Source organism: Peromyscus californicus, unplaced genomic scaffold (assembly GCF_007827085.1).
Source record: "Peromyscus californicus insignis strain IS unplaced genomic scaffold, ASM782708v3 Scaffold_8__1_contigs__length_139910024, whole genome shotgun sequence".
Lineage (NCBI taxonomy): Eukaryota > Metazoa > Chordata > Mammalia > Rodentia > Cricetidae > Peromyscus > Peromyscus californicus.
The window spans coordinates 76,877,476-76,898,305 of record NW_026294606.1 but is presented as its reverse complement, the minus strand read 5'-3'; the positions used below and the strand labels follow the sequence as shown (position 1 = coordinate 76,898,305).

The 20,830-nt window shown below is 45.8% G+C and overlaps 1 protein-coding gene across 1 annotated transcript in view; it reads right to left on the bottom strand.

The window, feature by feature from the left end:
• Jcad (junctional cadherin 5 associated) overlaps window positions 1-20,549 on the bottom strand; it is an 82,871-nt gene extending 62,322 nt beyond the window's left edge. The window contains exon 1 of the mRNA XM_052727402.1: window positions 20,447-20,549. The gene's annotated coding sequence lies outside the window, so the exon portion shown is untranslated. The remainder of the gene's footprint in view (window positions 1-20,446) is intronic.
• Window positions 20,550-20,830: the final 281 nt, after the last annotated feature.

Sequence of the window (20,830 nt, the reverse complement as noted above, 5' to 3'; positions counted from 1 at the left end):
AAAAGGGAGGGACGATCTCCCGTTTTATTGGAGTATTTTTGTGACTGGAGAAGCTTTATCATCCTTCCAGATAAAGGAAACGGTTTTTCCAAGGCCAGACAACTGTTTCAACGAAGGGCAGGAACTGGAGGTCAAGTCCCAGATCCGGTTCCTTTCTCCCACATCCACCAACGCTAGGCAGCAGTTTCCCAACAGGGTGCCTCTTCCGACACTCGTATCACAGTGGTTGTGCGTGTGCACTCACGCAGCTCTGCCTTAATGTTTTGACAGCTTTACATGTGTGTGTGTGTGTGTGTGTGTGTGGGTGTGTGTGTGTGTGCGCGTGTGTGTGCAGGTGAGAGGTTGATGTAATGTGTATTCTTTCTTTATTTAGTCTCTGATGTTGACCTCTGGCTTCCATATGTGCAGTGAAGCATGTGTGCATACACATGCCCATGCACACACCTACAGTGTGTATACACACATACACACTCTCAAGGCAATACAGAACACTGATGAGCCATACCAGGGGAAACAGCTAGGACCAGAACCTGCTTTCTACCAGCCTCTTCATGTGATTTGAACCTTTCCTCTCTCAAGGTTGGTGGATAAGTTGGTGTGAGTCGCACAGGGAGAACAGGAAACAGAGTCTACTCCTGAGTTGGAGATGAACTGCACTGGATGATCCAACTGAAAGCTCAGATCTGTTCGTTTGTGGATGTTTCCAGGATATTAGTGGGCCGAGGATGAAGCACCATCTGCTTGGAATGTGTCTGTATCCTTAACTTGAGTTTTCAAGGGTGCATTTTACACGTCAGATTCATGCCCCTGGTCCTTGTGATGACCTATGTGAAAATCCAACTCCAGGGTTGAAGAGAGTCCTCTGTTGCTTCATTCCAACTGATTGCTTTTGTAACCAGGCAGTGTAACTCATACACTGCATGAGGCAATGGTGAGGTCATGAGGATACTTGTATGACCCTGATAGACAAACTGGACTGAGAATCAGTGTTCTGAGTGAGCTATACATTCTCATCTCTTTATTTTCAAGCCACACAGCAGATTTCTGCTGGCTGTCAGAAGAACAGCAGGATAAGGATAGCAGAATGGCTCTCAAGTTTTTGGACTGGGGCTGGGGCAGCAATGTTTCAGATATAATTTGATTGTATTCCCCAAGGCTTCATATATTGACATTAAATCTCTACTGTGAGGCATCATCTGGCTATGGTGTTCAGAGATTAGACTTCTGGAAATTGGTTGGGATTAGATAAGGTCATTAGGATAGATCCCTCATGAGTGAATTGTCTTGGCTTTATAAGAAGACATACATATATACACAGGCAAAGATCCCTATCTCTACCATGAAATGCTGCTTCGGGACTCTGCCAGCAAGGATACCAGCACCAGATGTGAGCATTTAAAGTTCTGGAATGTTGAGCTGTGTGAACCTCTTCTCTATATAAAGTTTGCATGTCTCAGGTATTTCACAACAGCAATGGAAAGCTGACCAACAGGAGCCTTGGATAGGATCCTAGCTCTTCTCATTAAGAATAACATAGTGTGGCCGGGCGGTGGTGGCGCACGCCTTTAATCCCAGCACTCGGGAGGCAGAGCCAGGCGGATTTCTGTGAGTTCGAGGCCAGCTTGGGCTACCAAGTGAGTTCCAGGAGAGGCGCAAAGCTACACAGAGAAACCCTGTCTCGAAAAACCAAAAAAAAAAAAAAAAAAAAGAATAACATAGTGCTGCAGAGTCATGTCCCAGAATCTTCTCTGCTCCTTCTAGGTTTTGCAAGGGGGCCAGTGGCACCTGATTGACAAGTCTGAGACAAAGAACTGAACATACTCAGCCAGCATCCTCCTCCTCCTCCCTCTCTTTGAATCAACACACGTTCTTGGCCAGCTCTCCAGAATCATGCAGCATTTGTCTTGCCATTGGCTAGGAAAGCTTATCTAATTGAGAAGTATGACGGTTAGCATTAATGGCCAAATTGACAGGCTCTAGGATCATCAGGAGAAGGGCCTCTAGAAAGCCTGTGAGGGATTAGCTAAATGAAGCTCTCCTCTGAGAGAGTCTTTGAAGAATTGTCTTCATTATGTTCACTGACTAGGAAAACATATCTCAGTTGTAAGCAGGGCTATTCCTAGATTATGTACAACGGAGAAAGTGAGTCAGACACCTGTAAGCATTCATTGCTTCTGCTTCTTGACTGTGCATGCCATGTGACCAGCCCTCTCACACTCCTGCTTCTCTGACTACCCTGCCACAGTAGACTATAACCTGGAACCATAAGCCAGAGAAACCAGAGTGCTTATCACAGCAACAGGAAAAGACACTCAGACAAGAAACAAGCCTTAGGCCCGCTGTTTTTATTTGTTTGTTTGTTTTTGTTTTTCTGAGACAGGGTCTCACTATGTTGCTCTGGCTGACCTGAGACTCGCTATGTAGACCAGGCTGGCCTTGAACCCACAGAGATCTGCCTGCCTCTGCCTCCAGACTGCTGGGATTAAAGTGTGTGCCACCACACCTGGCCCAAAGCCCACTTTTTTAGTAGACTTCAATATCATTCTTCATTTCATTCTCCTGATGGCTGGAAAAGCATTTCTAACTTAGGAACACGCTATCAGAAAGCCCACCTGGCCACTTGGCATCACTCTATCAGTAATACAGTTTCTTTACACAATCATTTCTGAATGTGGGAGAGGAAAAAGGGGGCAGAGAGGATGGAGAGCTTATTTATTCATCCCCACTTGGGAAACGATCAATTGAGTACCTGGAACTTTTTCTGGATTCTAGTAAATTCTTACTTAAAGTTAGTGAAGGTAGAGAATGATTCTAATGAAAATATTCAAAGTAACTTGGGCACACAATTATAAATAGAAAGGCTATTTTAGAGTTGATCTCACTTCAAACTCCCAAAGAGATCGTTAGTGTTGGAGTAGAAACCCAGGCAGCTGTTCTCACCACCAGAAGTTCAGGGAGCAGCAACCTTTAGGAGTTCCAGAACATACTAGCCTTCTCAGTCTGCAGGCTCCCGACTCCTTTACCAGAGCAAGCCCAACAGCCAGCCAGTCTAGCATCAGGTTCTAAAAGCTAGTTTTGGAGATGGCAAGATAAATAAAGGCCCTGATTCAATTTCAGCCTCTTTTTCTTTTAAGCATAAAAAAATTCAGAAATACAATGACCCAGAGGCAGGACCTGGATGAAGTCCATTTGGTTTTCAGACATCCATGGGAAGAAGAGAAGGCAGGCATAGAAAATGAACTTCTGTCCCAAGGAAGGATGCGATGTATGAAGCATGGCTGTCAGCCCCAGGGGATCCGACTGTCCAATGTGCATGGGAAATCTGTCAAGCCTTGGCTGACAGAGGGTTGACAGGCCTTAACTCTCTTTGGGTTTCTATGGTGGAAACAATGAATTGGGGTGTGTGAGGTGTTGAGCACTGGGCTGGGCTGAGGCTAGGATCCCAGGCCAGCTTCCATGTCCTTGACAAAATCATCTTCTGTTTGTATAGCAAGGGAGACAGGGGCCTGGGCAGCCTTTTCCCATCCATGCTGAGTGTGGTCTCCATCCAGCAGTAGACCTGAACTATGGTGTGGTATTGAAGGCTGCCTGCTCGGAAGCAGAGCTCCCGGGAGAGCCTCATCCTCCAGCATCCTGAAGAGTACCTCTTCTCTCCCCACCTGCTCAGGCTGCCCCATTTGGCAGCCACGTTCAGAATGACTGCTGTGCTTCCATCTGCTGAATCCCTGCAGAACATCGGGGATGAGAGATGTGCCCCGTGGATGCTTCTATCATTTTTTTTTAATTCTATTTCTTACTAATGACTGCCTAGGGACAGAAATACTGGAAGACCTTTGAGGAAATCCCGTCTGAAATACATGAAAGCACCTAGAGTTCACTGGGTAGTTGCTGCAGAGGACAGCCAAGGGTCGCCATTATTCTCTTAGCCAGGGTTGTCTGATTTATTCAAAGTAGGGAGAACTCACTGCAGATGAGTTAATCACTCGGAATAGGATAGCAGATGCCAGACATCTAGTGAACAGCGAGGCTTTTCTGTGTTTTGAGGTTTTTAAAGTGCATGGATGCACACACACACACACACACACACACACACACACACACACACACACGCAACTTTGCTATATAAAGGTTATCCATAGCACATGAAGAAACAAGTATTTCAAAATACACTCAAATGGCTACTCTCATTTATTTTCACTTTTGTTTATGAGAACAGTCAAAAGACTATGTATATAACCTGCTTAATTTTCACCTAAAATGAGAAGATATGTTCACATTTCCTTCTCAGTTTATCTGGAGTTTATTTAGATAACTGTTACTATCTATATTTTAGGGAGAGATATACTTTTTAAAGCTGTGGAGCCCAGCAGTGTGATAAATGGTACTCTTATAGTCCTTTGTGTCAAAAGCTAACAATACCCCCAAATGCCCCTGGAGTCCATAAAGGTCTAAAACACATTTCTCCTTACTTGCAGTGTGCTTGGGGAACTTTTTAGGATAAAGTATTTTCAGAAATGATAGACAGGTGCCTGGGGATGAGTAGGTAGAAGTGATTAGGAGAAGGGAAATGTCTTTCTCCTGCATTTTCTTCTCACCTCCTCCCAAATCCTTTTCCACGTTCAGCCGAAGGTTTGAATTCATTCCAGGAACTGAACAGTATCAAGCAAGGGAAAACATGCACCTATAGTCCCTATTATTTGGGAGCCTGAGGCAGGAAGATTGAGAGTTTAAGGCCAGCCAGGGCTACATAATAAGACTGTCCCCCCAAAGAGACAAATAAAATGATTGAAATTCAATATAGTAAATCTAAACCTTTGTGACTGGGGAGATGGGTCCATGAGTAAGAACAAGAGGACCTGAGTTCAAGTCCTCAGCACCCACATAAAAGTTGGGCATGACTATGCATGCCTGTAACCTCAACACTGGGAGGTAGAAACATCTGGATCCTGAGGGATTGCTGGCCAGCCAGCATAGACAAAGCAGAGAACTTCAGGCTCAGTGAGAGACCCTGCCTCAAAAATTAAGGGGGAGAATGTTAAAGAAAGACATCTAATATACTTCTCTGGCCTCCCTATGGGCATGTTTTATACCCCCACCCCAACATGTGTTCACAACAGCTGCAACAACCCCCAGACTCAGTGAGCAAAACTTTGTGACATAGCTGTCCTCACAAGTTGGGGGGGGGGATGGGCTCTTACCAGCTCAAAGTTAGCTTCTGCCTTAATGAATATATTATTGATAAAAATTGGTGGAGGGCAGAGGAGGAATCTGGAGCCAAACCCCATGGCAAGATTAGAAATGCTAGCCTGGTGCAGGTGCCACCTTGGAAGACACAGAGCCCCGGGCCTGCCTGCATGGAGCCTGGTACAGCCAATCTCATTCATCTCTTTTAGGCCTACTGACTTATTCAGACCATGGGTGTGCAGGCTTGTCCTCACCCCCCCCCCCCCATTCAAACTTTAGAGGAGTAACAATACGGTGAGTTAAAAACACGGGGGGGGGGGGGGGGGCAGGTGTTGGTGAAGCACTCGGCAATATGATTTCTGATAGTTGTCTGGCATAATTTAAAAAATCGTTAAACAGAGCCGGGGGAGGGGCTTCAAAAATAGCTGTGCTCCTGGACGAGATCCTAATAGCATACCGGAGTTTCTGCTTTCATTTCTCTTTAAAGGAAGCTACTGTCAAGAGCTGGGCTGAGATTTGGTTAAAGATAGGTGGCAGCGACACATGGGAGCTGACGTCAGAGTTGCTCTGAGGGCTGTAGGAGGCAAGAGGGTGGAAAGACGTGAAGACATGATCACCTGCTTGAATTTCCTCATGATAGCTATAATGGTATTTTTAACTCTATTCAAGTTGTTAAAAGTCAATGTACTTTGGGGCTAAAATCAAAACACGCATGCTCTGCCACACACAGGAATCCCCTAGAAGGATATAGAAGAGTAGAGGGGGAAGGAGAGGCTGGGATCGAGGAGTCAGCCATTCTTCAGTATAGGCACCAGTACTGACGTGAGTGGGTGTGGATGCCAAGGCAGGCAGTCACATGCTCCTGTGCACCTAAATCTTGTGGAGTCCAGTATCCAGACAGCAAAGCTCTGGGAAGGTCTATGGAAGTCGAGGCTGGAAGAATCATATCCACTCGCCCATCAAACCCCAAACTCTGCTGAGAGGAGCTGGCAGGCCAGTGTGGTTCATGAAACCGAAGCTGACAGTGGCAAGAGCCTCACCTTCAACACAAGGCCTGGTGGTCTGTGTCAGGAAGGGCACGCAAGTGCTTTAGAGTCTTGTAGAAAGAAGTATTCTCCTGCCTCTGGGTGGGACTCATAGCCACTGTGGAACCAGAACAGTGGGTCTTAGCAGTTGAAGGCTTACCAGTCCAGGCTTTGACTGTCTCTGAGCAACCCCTGACGTCTGTGGCACGTCCTCACTGAGGCCCAAGGATCAAGACTGTGAGAGCAAAGCTTGGGAAGGGCAGCAAGTGATGAAGCCTGGCTTTGCGGCACTGCTTTTCTGCTCAGAAGCTCTTGTCGAGAAACGGGCTATTGTGTGGTGGCAAACACGCCCCCGCCACTATTTCTCCACCAGAGATGTCTGTGTGGGAGACTTGGTTCCCAGTGTGATAGTGCTGGAAAGTCATGGGACCTTTAAGGGGGGAAGCCTAATTGGGGGAGGAGCTGACTGGGTCATGGCCACATTTGCACTGGGATAGTACTGGTCTCAGAATAAGTAAGGACTAATGGGGATGGGTTAGATTCTTTGACTGGGTTATAATAGAACAATATCCTTCTTCCCTGCTTCCTGCCTACCCTGTGTGGTCTCCCATGAAGATGCTACCCAGTCCTTTATGATGTAGCTGGAGGTCCTCATCGGAGGCCTGAATGGACCACCCAACTGTGGACTTTCAGCCTTCCAAACTGTGAGCTAAATAAACCTCTTTTCTGATAAAATACTCAGAATTCTGGTACAGCAATACGAAATGGGCTGAGTCCCTAAAGAAAACTTATGCTAATTTTGGAAGTGAAAAGAATGCAAAATGTTCTCAGCCAGAGGTTTTGCCAGAAAGTAGATATTTTACATAATTTTAAAAATAATGGACAAAGTATAATTATCTTTTCTCTATTTATTATTATTATGTGTGTGTGCGCACATGTGCTGTGGGGCACATATATAAATTCAAGGACTACTTTGTCAAGCTGGTTCTCTCCTTCCGCCTTTATGTGGGTTCCAGGGATTGAACTCAGGTTGTCAGACTTGCATGGAATGTGCCCTTACCTGAGGAGCCATTTCTCTGGCCCCTTAATTATAACTTAAACACTTGTAGAGTCTGGGAAGAGTTGGTAGAGGGGTAAAAACAAACAATCCAGCCTTGGAGAGACTGGCGTGAAGGATGCTACAGAGGAATTACAAAGGGGCAGAACAGGCTGCCCCATGGTCCTGTTCACTTGGAGGCCTGACAGAACTATGCTCAGTGTAGCTACCAAAATCACACACACCAAGGAGTCTGCCTTTGAGTGGTCTAAATGTTGATAAGCAAGCCGGGCGGTGGTGGTGCACACCTTTAATCCCAGCACTTGGGAGGCAGAGGCAGGCGGATCTTTGTGAGTTCGAGGCCAGCCTGGTCTACAGAGCAAGATCCAGGAAAGGCGCAAAGCTACACAGAGAAACCTTGTCTCGAAAAACCAAAAAAAAAAAAAAAAAAAAATGTTGATAAGCAAACAGTTGTCTCCTAGATTTTCTGTGTAGATTCTTACAGTATATTATTAATTCCTTGACAACTGTTGTCATCGTCCATGAATTATTTCTGCTTACAATACTAGTGCTGTGTTCAAGGGACTTTCCAAATGTTGGTTCTGAAGACTTAGAACTGCTATGTCAAAGAAATTGGTGGTGTGCCCACCTGCCTATAAAGAGGAGACAAATCATTCCCAAGCTGGCCCCACTGGGACCACAAAAACTCAGAGAAAGAAGCAAGGAGTCTGGTTTATAGGGATGCTCAACGTCTTCCGCTCCCCAGCTCCTGCAACTACATCCTGAGCTGCAGCCCTTGGGTTTTAACAGTTATTATCAGAGTGATGCTCTGATGTTTAGGGCTGTACTCTGGCTGGTGGCACCAAAGGCAAGGGAACCCTGAAGATGGAGCACAAATTCAGCAAGGATTTGGCTATCCGTGGTCCACAAAATCAACTCTGGAGCCAGGTGTTGTGATTGCAGTCCCAACACTCAGGAGGTTGTGGCATGAGGATTATGAGTTTGTGGTGAGTTGGACAGCCTAGCAAGACCCTGTCTCAAAACTGAAACAAGCCATCACCGAGGATGTGAGGACCTTGGCTACTTCAGGAGCACTGTACTTCAGAGCACTTGGCTAAGTCCACAAGTCACTGAGTGTCACACAACTGCTCCCTTCTGAAAGGAAAGGATGTCATGCTTTCAAGTCCATTAGGCGCTTCCTCATTAATCACATTGAAATCAAGAGGAAATTCATTAGTGGAAGCAGGGCATGGTACTTGGGAGGCAGAGGCAAATTGGGGCCAGCCTGGGCTAATAAAGAGAGGGGAGAAGGACTTCATGAACTGCTTGGGGCGGGGCTGCTAATGTCACTGTGAACAGATGGTCACCCTGTTGGGAGGAGAGGACTTTTACTGTGGTCTGTGTTTGTCCTTGTGTGTCTGGGCCCTGCTGGCTGGCAGGCAGAAAGTCAGCTCTCGTATTGCTCTGGACTAAAGCATGCTCTTGCCTGTGGAATCGCCAGCCACCCACTCCTACCTTCTCTCCCTTCCCACGAATCTCCATATTTAGTCTGCCCCTTCGCTGTTATTTTGAGCCCCCACCTCATGCTCAGGGAGGTGTGGGCATTTCCTATCTTTGCCTCTTCCTCTGTCTCTGGAAGAAGCACGCAGCATCCCCGTCTGCAAGGAGAGCATCCAGTTCCCAGCAGAAACGATTCCATTCAAATCATCTGTGGAGGTTGCTGGCCCCAAGAGATTTGGGTTTAAGTTCAGGGTGGATTTGAACTGGTGCCCTGGCAGCTATGGTGTGATTCTAGGAGCCTTTCTCCCAGCATTCCCTTTGGCCCTGACGCCAAATCTAAGTCTACCTCTTAGCCCTTGCCTGGCTGGTCCCACCATTTTTTTTTTCTCAACTGGGCCCCTGATGGGTGAGTCCATGGCTCTTTTCTCTTGAAGTGATTCTCTGATTGCTTACTCACTGCTTTGCTTCTACTCAATTTGGCTGATAGATAATCAGATTATTGGAGTTGATTTGCCCTGGGGGCGTAAGTCCTGTGGGTTTTTTTTTTAAATAAGTTCATTCTTGGACCAGCTCTGTGGCCTTGATAATAGATGTCACTGCCCCAGCCTTGGGTGCTTTGTCTATGTGGCTAGACAGGAGCCCACCTCCCTGCTCGGCTCACACCTGGTGTGACTTTAACCTTGGGCCGAAAGCACATATTTCATCTTCTACCCATTTGTACCTCACGTGTCCTGGTATCTGAAAATTTACCTTGATGTGTTTTCTGTTCTTGCTTGATGGTGTCTGTGATGGTTAGCTTTAGCTGTCAAATTGGCACAACCTAAAGTCACCTGTAAAGATAGTCTAAATGAGAGACTGTTTACACTGTGTTGGCCTGTGGGCATGCCTGTCTTAATTAATTGATATGGAAAGACACCGCCCACTGTGGGCAGCATGATTCCCTAGGCAAAGGATCCTGAATTGTATAAGAATGGAGCACTCATCTGAGCACAGATGAGCAAGAAGTTGTGCATGTGTTCATTTCTCTCTGTTGCTGCGTATGGATGTGCTGTGACGAGCTGCTTGAAGTTCCTGCTTTGACTTCCCTCACAGTAATAAACTGTAACTTGAAATTGTAAGATGAAATAACTTTCTTTCTCCCCAAGTTGCTTTTTGTCAGTACAGAAATGAGACTAGAACAGCATCCCAGGCCAGACTAACAGCTCCCCCTAGCCAAGGCCCAAATCTTGTCATCTCTGGTTCATGAAGGCCTGAAGCATGAAAGATGCCCAGAAAGTCCCTAGAGGCACTCAGGTGTGTGCCTAAGTTCTTCAGGGAGAAACCTTGTAGCACCCTGGAGCCTCAGCCTTAACCTGGATGAGCGTGTTCCTGGAGCAGGGTAATAAAAATGATCAAGATAGAAAGAAACCATTGGCTCATTCATCCTGCGGTCCTTTTAGACAACTTTTGTCTATCTCATTATATTTGCTTTGTTTTTTTCCAGATAAATTATGATATGTCTTATATCAACTGACCACAGTTCAGAAAACAAGACAGGACAAACCTACATTTTACTTTTTCTCTTGCCATCAGTCAGCGGCAGGATTCAGTCCACAGAAGTCATGTAGATGCCACAGGAGCTGCTGCATGGGTGCCCTGCTGGATCCACTGGGATCTGAACTCCTGATGTCCCACCAGCCCCGACTCTGGACCCCAGTCTCCTCATGTGTCAGGTGTGAAAAGTCAGAGTCATGACACGGCTCGATACTGATGACAAGCCCCATGGTTAGGGTGGTGATGGGGTCTAGGTGTGGATCTCAGTCTCAAGCTGGTGCTTAAACAACCCTCAAGCAATCACTTATGTGTTATTCATGGCACCTCGGCATGACTTTCAAATGACATTCAGCTGGAACAGCTTCCTTCTATCTATTCTCATTTGCTATTCTGAGCTCAGAATGGAGGGTGGATTTTCTTTAGAAAAATGAAAAAAAAAAAAAGAAAAAAAACTCTTGCACCAGCTCTGTAAGCTCCTGCATGGAGCTGGTCTGCTAAGGTTCAGGGATAAGTGGACAAAAGTTTGGGTGGGTCCTAGAATTTCTCAAGCCATTAAGGCTGCTGACATGTATGTGACTTGCTGCTATTTGGAGATACCGTGGGAAGGTGAGTCAGGCAAGCACTCTGATTTTTCAGTGAGCAACTGTAGAATTTTAATTAGCTTTGAGTCCATTCTCTGCTGGAAATAGCAGAACTCTGAGCATTTCTTCAATAGCAGTACAGTAATTATAACAGTTCTGCAAGGAATAATTTACAGGATATATTTTTGTTAGCTTAGCGGAATAAGAAAGGCCACATCCAGCTCTGTACTTGGTTCAGGCCTAGACTTGCTGTCAAGTGAATGCTTAACAAGATTGGTGCCAGTAGCGAGGATCATTTGGCTCATGCTCACTGCCATATGCTAAAACAGGACTGTCCAACCAGACTTTGCACAAACATTAAGATGTGCATCTTGTACAATCTAACAGTGGCTATTAGCCCCATGTGGCCAATCAGAACTTGAAATGGGGCTAGTTGTAACCAACACCTGAATTCTTAACTGTGTTCAGATTTTTTTTTTTTTTTACTGCATTCAGATACAAGGCACTGAAATTTACAGAGCCACATGTGGCCAATGGCTACTTCATGGGGCACACATCAATCACTGAGATACCAAGTGGGACCCCACTCACGCCACCTTACTGTCTGGAGAACCAGGCAGAACTAGGAGGGACCCACATATCTGCTTTACTAAAGAAGTTCCCCCAAACACTCTACCATGGCCTAACAGAGGCCAACTAATTAGGTTCCTTCGTTTCTCTGATGGTAGACTGGAAACATCCATTTAGAAACAGGAAAGTACAGGGACTACAACCCCAAAGTAAAACGTCTGAAAATTGACCGGTACTTGGAAAGGAAGAAGAGTCTAGGATGTCTGGACATAAGGACAAGGGACCTTCATATTTTAAAAACACAGCATTTGGTATTGTGAACCACCAATAGAATGTGCATTTTAGGAATGGACACTTCAGTATAGAATATGGAGATGATGAACAAGCCTAATTCAGACCCACCCAGGTAGCAGAGACATAAATAGATGTGTTTGAGTTATCTGGAGCACATAGCTACTGGTCCCACCTTATCTCCATAAGAAGAAACTGTAGCACCCCATGATGTCCTATTGCTCTTGGGGGTAGAACTTTACATACTTACCTTTTTACCTGGATTTGCCCAAGGTAGCTTGATCTACTGTCCATACCTCAGTTTATCTGACTATTCTCCAGCTCTACTGCTTATCCTGTTTGAGGAGATATCACCATCCATGTTTTATGCAACTTCCATTAGAGAATTCTTCCACCTACCCTACCCCTCTTCTCTGGCTGCCTCCCAGATGCCCTCCCATCTAAGGTACTTGGGAAGCATCTGGAGCCCCCATATCTAGACCTGGTCCCCTCATTAGTACTGTTTCCATCTGAATTCCCACCCCCAGCCTCTGGTTAACACATCTTCCCTGTGAATTTTTCTCATGTTTCCCCAAGCAAGCGGAATTGGGCCTGGCCTGATTCATTCATCTTTATATCCCCTGTGCCTGAACTGTGCCCAATAAAGCTAGGTGAAAGAGTGAATGAATTCTATTTCTTAACACTTTCACATCTTTTAAAAGCCTCTTCAGTCTCTGGGATGACTCATATTCTCTTAAAGCGCCATTCCAAAGTTCTTACTGTCCAATAATGGATTGTCACGAAAGCCTCAACTTGAAATTCCACCCACATCTTCCTTCTCTACTCCATTTGCCACACAGCCTCAGAATCATCCTGTTTCCCTTCAAGTTAAACCCAGGGAGTTCGCGTTGTCAGGCTGGCGTGCATCTGTGGCCCTGTCTTAGGCAATGCCGCCATATTTTTGTTCCCAATGCCTCCTTCATTTGAACTTCCTGGGGACCCTTGGTTTCCTCACATACTTTATCTTTGACCCAGCCATAGTCTTCTTCTAAACTCTCAATTTGTTTTGTTTTATATATAGTTTTCTTTATTAAAGAAAATTCTTTAAAAATGGGGATGAAACCTAAACTTATTCCCAGCTCTCCCCAGTCCCAATCCATCTGAAATAAGAAACACCATTACAAAGGAAAATTGCTGCTGAACACTGCCAAACCTTCAGAAGAGCCTTCCCAAATCCATATTTCTTGTTTCATTCCATGTTTCCTCCAAAGAAATGAGGATAAAAATTCGTATTGATCTGATTTCTCTTCTCCCAGGCCAAACAATTGGTGATGCCGTCTTTTCTTTGGAATGAATTTCTCCACCAATTCCACGACTTTCCCAATTCCTCTCATAAATTACTATTCTCCCGTTCATTTTTTTCTTCTTGTGTTTTGAGATGAGCTATCACTATGTAGCCCAGGCTAGCCTCTACTCAGAATGATCCTTCTGCCTCAGCTTCTCAAGTGCTGGGATTATAGGCCTGAGCCACCAAACCCAGCTTCACAGTTTTCTTTAATGTTTCTTATTCATAGTGCTGGGCACTGTTCTAGGGAAATTTCAATTAGAAAGATAAGAACAAGCCCCCATCCTAATATATTGTGTGTCGGGGGGAAGGGGACTGGGGATTGAACTCAAGTCCTTATGCCTGCTAGGCAAGTGTTCTGCCACTTAGATCTACCCTCATTCCCAGAGACTGCATTTTATGAGGGAATAGGTATAATATATGCATAATGGTATGTATAAAATAGGTATATAAATACATATAAAATAGGTATATGTATAATATATATAATTATTTTAATATGGATTGTAATAAGTTATATAAAAATTTTAAAAGCCTGACTCTATACTAACATAGCATTCAGGATGGATATTGTAACTTTGTTCTTTAAATAGAGTCCTGTCATGCCATATTAAATATTCTTATTTTAATTTTATTTTGTTTTAATGAGAGGAAAGGTTACACACTCATTTACTACAGAGACAGCTGTGAGGTGTCTACTGAGGACAAGATACTGACATGCATTTGAAGTTGCAAGGAAGAGAAGGAACCCATCCTTCCCTGACCCTGTTTTATATGTCTCTCTGTCTCTGTTTCTCTGTCTCTGTCTCTGTCTGTCTCTAACACACACACACACACACACACACACACACACACACACACACACACACACACGTGCCCTCCCTCTATTACCATAATAACCCACTGACTATAAACATTTAGAGAATCAATCCATCAATTCAGTTCAACAACCCTTCTCTGCTACTTGGTTAGGTACAAAATAGCTAGCAAATTATTATGGGATACCCCGCAACAAACAGGATCTGCTTCCAATTCCAAGGAGTTTGCTGTACAACATAACATAGGAGTTACCATTCCAAGTGAGGCTAGTCTGTGGCACCACTAAGGTAGAGCGTACCCAAAGACGGTCACTCCAGTCCTGATTGGATTGCCCGTAAGTGGAGGCATAGGGAAGAGCATTAGGAATGAGGGATCTCCAGGAAAAGGGAGATGACTCTTGGAGTTCTGGGGTGCAGAGTTTGTGGGGGCTGAGAAGGCTGTAGGAAGGAAGGGAGAGGAAAGCAGCCTTGGAGCTGCTGACACACTGTGGGATTCTGGCCCATTTGGCCACGGGCAGGCTGGTGCTGCTGCAGAACAGCAGCTGGGCTCTGCTCTAGGAGGCTCACCTAGGGTTAGGACAGCTCCTGTGGGTCAGACGGGCTGAGAGTTTTGCCTGCATTCACCCATGAGGGTGTCACAGAGCTCCTGTGGTGGGAACCCTTGATTCTCTTTATTTAATAGATTGGGAGATTGGTTCTTAAAGAAGTGAAGTTGCATGCTAAAAGAGGCATGGGGGCTGGGGGCGCCTATGCTCCTGGTATCCTGCTCTCACGACTAAGAAGGTTCTATGTTCCTTTGAACAGATGAACTCCACTGGCAGTAACTTCCTGAGGAGGGAACACATAGAGAGAGGTGGCTTTGTGGCATCCCCATTAAGGTTGGTATAGAAAAGGATAAAGAGAATACAAAGGCAGAAACTCCTGGGGTCACCAGCCCTGCAGCTGTGACTTTAAGCCCCCAAGACCTCTCTCTGCCATTCACGGTCCAAAGTCTCATCTTTGGTTGACACATGTTGAAACAATATAATTTAATATTAATTTGAAACTATAAAAAAATCAGTAAAGCAAGGCTATTATAAAATAATTCGTACAGTGCTTGGAAGCCCAACACCAGCGCAGTACTGATTTTGCGTCTGTCATCTGCTGGGGGCAGGTGAGCAATGACAGTCGTAGATGTCATTTGCTATGTGTAAACATCAAAGGCTGTTTTATAGGCTCTGTGTCAAGCATCAGCCTAGTGACTGACACCTTATTCTGGAATTGTCTCTAAGTCAGCCTTAGCCTGATGGTGCTAGCTCTTTTAGTGTTGATTTCCTAGAGGCAATGTCTAGAAAGAATCACCTCAGGACAAGGTGGCCTCTCCTACTGAGACCCCAAGCCATGTTCCCATGCCACCATAGTTCCTGGGTAGTAGAACCATAATTAGGGAAGGTGTCACTTTGAAGAGGCGCAGGTGATAGGGGCAGGCAAGTCCACACTCTGGAACACTGTCACCACAAAGCCCACATAGACAGAGGGCAACTTGGATGAACACGGATTATTTGCCTGTTGGAGTTCCCCATTCTTGCCCCTAGTGGGGCATGCTAAGGATGGGCCCCAGCTCAAATGCAGGGAGACCACAGCTGGATGCACAGGGACCACAGCTGGATGCACAGGGCCTGGTGGCCCATCATCCCAGCACCTGCCTCTCTGCACTTCTCTTCTGTGGTTACTGACTAGACAGTGGTGGCCCTGACACCCTCAAGAATATGGACAGGGTCTCATGGGTCCCTCCCAGTCGTACTGTCCATGGCTTCTGTAAATGCTTGGTAGGCAAATGCACAGACAAATTAGCAATTAAAGAAGAAAACACCTCAGCTTGCCCCATGAATAAATACAATTTTATACTTCATATTTCAGATAAAAAGTAGATATTTAAGTTTTAAACAGTTTTAAAAGAGGAAATGCTGTTTTATTGCATGTATTCAATGAAATGTTCCCATTAGATTACACCCTTTCTAAAGCATTTTGTGACTTTTAAGCCTTTTAAGTTTAATGAACATACTTGACACACTGTATATTCTGTATATTTTGACATGTTTTTTTTCAGAAGTTCTTAATCTTCCAAGATATAAAATTAATATAGCTCAGCAAGAATGAAGTAAGGGTTGGGGAAGAGGAAGGGAAGAGGGGGGATGGGTGGAAGGAGGGGGGAAGCCCCTACTATTTCAGAATGAACAAAAATCCTCATATTTACTTTTGAATTGCTTGGAGTTCAACCTCCAGAAACTTTTTACCAATCCATTTAATGGGTGTGCACCCATATCCAGAAGTACCTCTCTTCTGCCCATTTAATGAGAGTGCACCCCTACCCCGGAATGCCACTCTTCTGCCTGGGACGGCTTAGTCAGGAGACTATGTTCCCAAAACATGTCAAGGGCTCTGTTCTATGATGAGAGTGTCGGGGTATCGGGGTGGCTGTCTCCTGGCTCTCGGAAGACATCTCTTTATTCCTGCTCACAGTGGAAAAGCACAGGCACCCCTGCATCCTTGTGACCAGGATGCCTTTGCTATGGGGAGATGGGCACTGTATTAGAGGGAGGTCGAGGCACAGGACAGTGTTATAGACCCCAAGCAGAAGCTTTTGAGGGGAAGACATCCATGACTGCAGCATTCAGCTCCTCACATGAGCACAGTTTTAGAGTCCACGATCAGAGGAAGACGGCTACCACCAGATTCCTCTAAACACTTTTCAGTCTCGGGAAGGAAATGTTGACCTCTGAGTTCTCACTCAGAAGTCAACAGTTTCTAGGCCACATAGCAAACATCTTCTTCCAAAAACTCACATTTTCGTCTATCCTGCCGTGGAAGAGAGAATTTCTAATGAAGAAGAAGGGCCTCTTCCATACACCCAACATTTTTTTTAAAAAAACATCCCTTGGATGCCTTTGCAAGTTCCCATAAGTATGCTGAACAGAGTATGTTCTGGAATGGACTTTCCTACCAAGACTTCTTCTTGGTCCAAGTTGCTCAACTGAAATGAAGTGAGTTGGAGCTGTCAACAGGAAGTTGTAGGGTTGCTATCCCCTCCCCAACTTCTCAGTGCCTCTCACAGACCCCTAGATCTTGACAGACAGACTTCACAACTTAGTTACTTAGTTCATTCCCCACAGAGGTGCCACAAAATGGAAGAGAACACAGAGGCAGCCTTAGGGAGGTGTTGCCAGGTTCTCTCTCTCTCTCTCTCTCTCTCTCTCTCTCTCTCTCTCTCTCTCTCTCTCTCTCTCTCTCTCTCTCCCTCCCTCCCTCCCTCCCTCCCTCCCCCTCTCTCCTTTCCTCTCCTCTCCTCTCTCTCCCCTACCATCTTCCTTCCCTCCCTCCCTCCCTTCCTCCCTCCCTCCCTCCCAAGAATCCCCATTTTTGTCTCCTCATATCCTATGCCCTCTGTAAGCTACAGAGCTGCACCTGTCCTCACCTTTGGCGTCAACATTCAGGTCTCTCAGCTCTTCAAACAGGGAACCAGCCTTCCCTTTCCCTTGTTCTTAGCATCCCCTCCACAGAGTAGCACAGTCATTTCCCAGTGCTCTGTGGCAGAAACTTCGAGTTGTCTCTGATCCACACTTCCACTAAAGTCTCCTAAACTTGGATTTTTTTTTTCTCAGTGTCCCCTCTTTTTTTTTCCTCCCAGCATGCTTTGCTGCTGCTGGGGCCTGGCTCTCCTCACCTCAGATCTCAACAATCTTGGAGTCACCTCTCTACCACAGCCTCTGCCCTTGCAACAGAGCAATGGGAGGAGGTTGGGAGGTGGGCAGACCCACCCACAAGGGAGGGCAGATGAGGACTGTAGGGTGGGCCAGCTGAGGCTCTCCCCTCACAGTACTGCTCAGACTGTGGATCTGCTTTCAGCATGTGTGGTCCTAGATCCAGGACTTGGGAATAGCCATCCTATTCCTCTCAATTACTCAAGACTCAACACTAAGGACTATAGTTAGTGCTGAGTTACAAGGATAGCCACAAGAGTGTCCTTGTCTGTATAAAGCTTATGCCATCCCAGATATGTTTATTTTAACAAAGATGTTCAAGAAAAAAAAATGAAGTCAAAGGAAGGAAATGAAAGTCAGTGGGACAAATGGCCAAGAAATACAGGACAAGACGTTCACTGTCCCTGGGAAAATGCAATTCAAATCCACCGTGAGATGCCACTCCACACCCACCAGGAAGGCAGGATTGGGAAAAAAAAAAAGAGGGACAGAAAGTGTTTACAACAAGGATGTGGAGGAATCGAGTCCTCCCACAGCAGTGGTTGGGATGTGAAGACAGCTTGGCTGCGCCTCAAAAAAGATAAACATAGAACTACCATATGATCCTACATTTCCACTCCTACATGTGTGTCCAAAAGAACTGAAATTATGTGTTCGTGTGGAATCTTGCACACCAGTGTTTACAATACCACGATCCACAATAGCTAAAGGGTAGAGACAGCCAAAACGACAACAAACTGGTGAATGCTTACACAAAATGTGATGTACCTGTACCATGAAATACCAGCCAGCCATGCCGGCACAGCAGAATGCCGGCACATGCCACACTGTGAATGAAGGCTAGAAATATGCTAAACAGGCTGGGGTGCTGCTTAGTGGTAGGTTGCTTGCCTAAAATGTGGGAGGCCCATAGCTCCATCCCAGCACCACAAAAATAAAGGTTAAGTAAAATAAGTCAGGCACAAAGGACATATAATGACGTATCCCATGCAAAGTAAGAAAAGCCCAGGGAATTTAGCCAGATTAGTAGCTTCTGGCACTGGAGTGAGGATGAGACAGAGTGACTATTCCGTGGGCATAGGGTGTCCTTTGGAGGTGATGGAAATGGTCTAGAACCAGATAGTAGCAATGGTTATACAAAACTACAAATGTACTAAATGCCACTAAATTACCCACTTGGAAAATTACACATCATAAGCACTTTAAGCACAATGTTTAAAGAAAGTTCATCAGAGTGGTCACAGGGTGCTCTTGGAATAGAAGTGTCACCGAAGCTTAGTTGATGAGGGAGGGTTTGGATAGAGCCCTGAAGCAGGGAGGGTATGAGATGGGCAGTAAGCTAAGAGAAGGCTTCAGAGAGGAAGCAGGCCCCCAGCACACAGACAGCTCCACTCAGTTTGACCTCAGCCTCACTCTGTTTCCTCAGAGTGGTGTCTCCTGTGCCAGCCCCTCCTCTCTACAGCCCACCACTTTCCTTTTCTCCCACACACAGTAGGGCATCAACTACTGCCCTGGCCCCCAGCATCCCAGGTGCATTTAGCCATTCCTTACCAGCAGAACTGCTTCCTCTGGCCCCTGGGGTGACCCCTGGCTCTTCTAGTCTCAGACCAGGGACTGCTTTGTCTTGGGCATCTTATGATGCTGCCATCCTGTGAGTGATGTCTCAGGCTGAGGCTTGGAGCCCTGGGTCTACCATTTACCCTCACCCGCACAGGGCCTGGGAAGCTCCTGTTTCCTCCTGTGTAAAATGAGGACTTTTGAGGATAGCACTGATGATTTCAGGGTGCTTAGCTTAGTACCTGATGCATGGGGAGTTCCCAATGATGCTGCCAATGTGGTCACTTCAACTTAGTCTACATTCTGTGGCTTAAGAGACAGCGAGTCATTTTGCCCTCCCTGGTACTGCTTGGCGATTGTTTAATGGATGTAGGTGGGAGTCAGATTGCTTGCCGAGTACCAAGATTGACTCTGATATTCTTGGAAGCAGCCTTCCCCACCTGTGACATCCCAGCACAGAGCAGAGAGCGTGCTTATTTGACTGACACCCAATTGATCGATTGAACTGGGTCTAGCAGCTAATAGGAATGACATTTTCTTCAAGTGAGAGGCCGGGGGAAGGGAGAGGAAGAGAATGGGGAGAGAGAAAAAGGGAGAATGAGAATGAGCGATGAATACCTTACTCAGTCACGAGATATGGTGACAGATTTCATAGGCAAAGAGGTTCGCAAAAGAAGGGGAGCGGGTGGCGGTAAGTTTTTCAGAAGAAATGGTCCATCTGGCAGATGAATCATTCTTTTTCTCTCAGAAGAACGTAGTTGTTGGTATTCAGAGAAAATGTTACCACAAGTTACAATAGACTTCAGACAGATCTTTAATCTATCACTTGAGAGAGTGTAGGTTTAAAAATTACTCAAATAGAACACACGAGAACAGATTTCACATTTAAAAATGGAATAAGATAGATACAGTAGTGCCCAATTGCTTAAAGAGAAACAGCAAGGGAAAGCGACCTGGTGCCATCCTATGCAATGAGTGTCTAGGGGCCACTTCTGAAAGGGCTAGTCATGTGACCAGTCCCAGGGCCACTGCGCCAGGCAGAGGATTAGCTGGACTCTAAGGAAGCTGCACTCTGCCTGTGTGTGACCTAGACACCCAGCCCCGTCTCCAAAGAGAACACACTGCAGTTTTCTCTCCACAAGATTTGTCTTTATTCCTCATTCAGAGAAACAGAAACAAGCCCTTTCACCATAAGAAAGCTAGAGAGCAGCGGCTTCTTCCAAACCCTGGTTTCTTAATCAGCTTTTCAACAAAACAAGGAGGAGGGGGGTGAGGGGGGATGTTTACCTGAGGAGATCTCTGATCCTCTGTGAGAGTCTACGGGTTCTTCCGAAGCCACAGGAAGCCTCTGCTGAGAGTTTTCTAAATCCCAAATCTGCCTTTGGTAGAAAGAAGCTCTATGTGTGAGCTCAGAATAGAGGCTGTTATTTTACCCACGAGGTCCCTAGTCAGCGGCAGGAGGGCTGGGCATGAGGCTCCTTGGCACACAGGTGCCATCCACCTCCAGACAACAGAATTCTATTAGGTGTGAGGCTAGGCAGGGGAAACTCAAGCCAACTTTTCCTAAATGCGAGGTTAAAATAGCCATTTTTTTTTTAAAAGAGGAGGTAGCACATTGGTATGTCTTGCCAAATAGTCTAAGAAGTCCAGGGCTGAATTGGGCTGCCTGGA